Source organism: Aegilops tauschii, chromosome 4 (genome assembly GCF_002575655.3).
Source record: "Aegilops tauschii subsp. strangulata cultivar AL8/78 chromosome 4, Aet v6.0, whole genome shotgun sequence".
Lineage (NCBI taxonomy): Eukaryota > Viridiplantae > Streptophyta > Magnoliopsida > Poales > Poaceae > Aegilops > Aegilops tauschii.
Genome location: NC_053038.3, coordinates 402331865 through 402336587, shown reverse-complemented (window position 1 = coordinate 402336587; position 4723 = coordinate 402331865).

Here is a 4723-nt window from a genome sequence, read left to right as displayed (position 1 = left end):
CATTTTGATAGAAATAGCAAACTAAACAACAGTAAACAATAGGGAGAAAATTAAACAGCAGTTGAGGATAAAGGCTTTAGAAGGACTGACTTACATTAATAGTTAACACCGGCTTTATAATGCCCTTCTCCATGTCAAGGGAAGGATAACTCAAGAATTTCAGCACAGAATGTTCTTCATAAGCATTGCCTGTACTCTACATTTTGTAGAGAGTAATTATAGATACGATAATACTGGAAGGGATAGAGGATAATGAAGATAAGATGCATATTTATGCTACATAATCAACTACAAATCCCTGGAAGTACACGCGTTACAGGGCAAAATGTACAGACAAGAGCAATGGGCTACACTTCTGCACTGGCATTGTCTGTGTATTCAACTTTTTGGTAAGATTAAATATAGATCTGATATTTTTTAGTAAATGGTGGGCGAGGGAGATAAGATGCAGAATGCTACACAATGAACAAGTCCCTCTTCCTATAATACAAGAGTGTTTTGAACACTGGTGTAGTGTACAAAACGTTCTTATATTATGGGATGGAGGGAGTAGCTTTTAATGTAAGTACAGTGATAGACGACGTTCAGTCCTTACAAGAGGACTGCAGAGCTAAACCTCTTCAAAAGCATTGGGTTGATTCTAAATTTATGTAAGAGTCCATACAGATCTTATAATGTCCACCAAATGGATGATAACAAGGCTAACATGTGCAGTGATGCTACATAATCAAACAACTATGAAAGTAAGTATGGTCATACAGGGCAAGAGGTACTCACAAGAGCAATGCAGTGTGCAGTATAGTTGCGAGATTCTATGGTCCCTTGAGAATGAATGTTCTTCTGCTAACATTTTTCGTACAAGTGAGACGTTAAGGAAAATGCAGAAATGTAGTTCAAATTGTGATGTGATATCATAGACAGTACCTTACGCTGCAGATGAGACCAATGTGTAACAAGATTATTCCAGTCACTATCTGATAAATGTAGCACTAGAGACTTTACAGAAATTTCATTTAGAGGCTTGCCATCGAAGTGCGCTTGCCTCAGGTAGGAACCATACTTCATCAACGAGTGCTTGAAAAGTGCAACCAACCCTTGCTCTTCTTGACAATCCAGTTTGGTCCTCGCCTATTTAAAAGAATGAAATCTTGTGTCTTCTGTCAGTAGAAACATATGCATTAATTACCATGAATAACATTAGTACATTACTTACGCGTAAGTTGTGGAGGAAGACTGGAAATTGTTCTGTGTCTGCGGTATAATCTTTCCATGAAGGAATGATGCGCACAAAGTTCGTGAAAACAATATAAGCTTCATCTTCTAAACCGGGAAGAAATGGAACAGGGGTCCTATTTGCTGCAATTGGGGCTCTCTCTGGTTCGAAAAGCGATTTGGCAACTAGAGTTGGTGTACTCTTTGCTGGAATGGGGGTTTTGCTTCGTAGAGCTGGTGCTATGTCAACTGACATCATCATACTGTTTGCTGCAGTTGGGGGGTCTGCTGAGTTGGGACATCAGAAATGACCAGTGTAGTAGGGCTAGAGTCTGCTGGAGTTGGGGTGTTTTATGGGCCTGGTGATATTGCAACTACACCTAATGGGCTATTTGATTTATCAGGTGTCACTACCTTTTCCAAATACTTTGCTCGTTCTCCTCCACGATTAGCAATCGCCCTCTTCCTTTTGAACGTCTGATACACAAGTACAACATTTGAATGGATAAATATGGTATGATGATAGATGGAATATGTACTGAAAATGGATAGGCAGGGCGTATTCACATACATGATGTGTAAACTAAGCTAATGGCAGTGCAACAAAGTAGAAGCAATGCAAAGCATCAGTTGCAAGATATGTGCAACCAATATAACCTTGGAAAGTTAGAGCAAGCACCTTGATGGGTGAATAAGATAGGGCATCTGCCTCTAACTCCTCCACTAGGGAGATACATTGACTTAGGTCTCCCTCTAGCTCAGAATCACTGTTAGGATCATATCCTGAGCATGAATCTGTAGGTGGAGAGCGTTTGCATTGCATTGCATCCAGACTTGATTTCAGTCCCTTAATGCCAAGTTTGACAGCCATGGCATTGTTCTGCTTTATTCTTTTCATGCACGCAAGCTCATAATCATTATGATGCTGTTCAGAATCTGAGATTCATGAAAACATAAAAACTAGTCAGATTATCTATGGAATGCATTGCGGATTCAACTAAAAGAATGTATACCTATAAACCCCTGCATATGCAAAGTTCACCCCCAACCGTGCTGACCAGACCACACACATAAATACAAACCTCTTATGTCTCTATAATAGGCAGACACACATTTCAAAACTGAAGTAGGAACATTAGAATCATATCAAATTCGTATTTGAACAAATAAACTAAGGAATTATCAGTGGCATAATGTTTAGCTTCAAGGGTGGAGTGCTGGTAGTGCGACACAAAGCAAGTAGGCAGATTGTATTCCATGTAAAAGATTTAGTCTATGTAAAAGCTGGAAATGACACTTTCTTTCTATACAATGCAGTGTTCGTTGCCCACACATGATGGAAGAGATCACACAGAGAAATACTATTCACTCATGTCTACGGTTCCAGTATTTTGAAACAGGGTGGTCCACCCTAAAAGAATATTGACAACAAATATGACAGGGCAAGCATAGATGTAGTGAATCAATCATTTACTTGTGAGCTTGCTAGGACAAGTATGCAGAATTGTAACTGCAGTAAGAGACCGTCCAAAATCTGAATCAAGAAGTTTGTCTAGCACTTATTTGTTTGCAACTAATCGACATGAATAATTGGATATCATATCGAATGCGTAAGAAAGACAAGTAAAATTGTCAACAAACCTGGACTGCAGTAGTAATCTGGGTCAATGTCACTGCGACCAACAATCCAGAATGACTAGTGTCTGTTCCTAGGGCCGGAATTTTGAAACCCTGTGAACTTTACAGGTACTAAAGATTACTAAAATACATCTGAACCATTAAGTGTAGGTAGCACTTAGCACACAACAAACCCTAATGACAGTCCTGCCTAATGAGTAATGAATCAATTAGAAAATGGGTCATGAGGAGTGTCTGTTGAGTGTTGAGGACGTATCTCAGGATAAATTGGGTTGGCTTAGTGAGTGCTGCACGCCTGAGCCCTGGACGGACTGGGAAGGTAGGCACGGCGGCGCGCCCGGGCATCGGTGACGCTGTTGGGCGAGTGGCTCCTGACCTTGTGTTAGTCTGGCGTCTCCTCCTAGAGTCATGCCGTCCGGGGACGGCAAGTCGCCGGCAAGGCAGGCGGCTGGGGGCGAGTAGAGATCGGAAGCACGCAGCAGAACAGAGGGGAATCGGGGCCTGGGCCGACCCAAAATCCCAGGGTGGGCCGCGGCCCACCGTGGGCATCCTGTAGAGATACACACCTGAGCGGCGAACATGCATTTTTGAAACTAAATTAGGAACATTTAGCTGACCAATTAAACAACTATGTTTTAATAATATCAGATTCATATTTGAACAACTAAGCTTGTTTAGCTTGATGGGTGGAGCGGTGCTATTATGACATGAAGCACGTATGATGATCGTATAGTGATCATAAAAGGGGGAAACCCTAAGATTTTTTTGAGCAAAAGAGGGTTTCCCCTCTGAAATCTGTTAAAGAAACCACCACGGAACCAACATGATCAATTAAACCCTAAGCATGATCGATTAAACCCTATTATGACTGTGCCATGGCAGATTTAAAGCTGCAAACTGGGGAAATGCTATTTAGCATCCATTGTTTGCTTCGAACTAAGGACTAAATTCTAAGAGCTGAAAAGAAAGTACAGTAACCAAGTTACGATCTATTTTCTGGTTGAGATCAAAAAGTTGAGGAGATATGAAGTACCACCTCTCCTACGGCGCCGTGTAGGCATCAGGGGTGCGATGGCTGTCGGTGGCATTAAAGCAGATCTGCGACGGTAGACGGGTGCATCGGGGGATAAGTCCCGTTACGGTGGAAGAGAAGGTCATGTGAGCGGCCCCGGCAAAGAGGACGACGGCGCCGATGAAGCGAGAGGACGCGATGCAAGGCTCTTGGTCCATCACCGTGGATGAGAAACGTCCATCTCTAGCAGTGGACGACACGGTCTTGGTAGGCGCTCCGGCATGGTGGAGGACGGTGGCGATGGATGGGGTGGAGGACGGCGACGATGGATGGGGTGGCGGACGGAGGAGGCTGGTATGGGGATGGTATTCTAGCGCGGACGGTGTATGAATGGGAAAATGGAGGGAGAGGTACGGGGAACCATGTTTTTGGGACGCGCCTGTCTGAAATATGGGAAAGTTACGAACTTAGCCCCCGTTTAAAATTTGAACATCTCGTTGGTTGGGGATAGGACGGTAATCTCGCCTCTCGCCAATATTTGCTCAGAGCGATTTCGGGCGAGGAGAGGGTGTTTTGGCGCCCATGGTTGGCACCCATGGTGTATGAACGGGGCTGACAGGTAGGGCGGTTGTGTCACGTTTGAGTGAAGTTACAAACCTGCCCCTATTGAAAATATTTGCCTACATCGATTTCGGCTGAGTCGAGTTTGTTTTGCCGCCCACCATGTATGAATGGGGAAATGGAGGGAGAAAGAGAGGTCTTTCGGATGAGCTTGAATCAAATGTGTTTTGCCGCCCATGTTTGTTGCCTTCCTTGTTGGAATGGGCTCAGAGGCGGTCGTGTCACATCTAATTGAAGTTA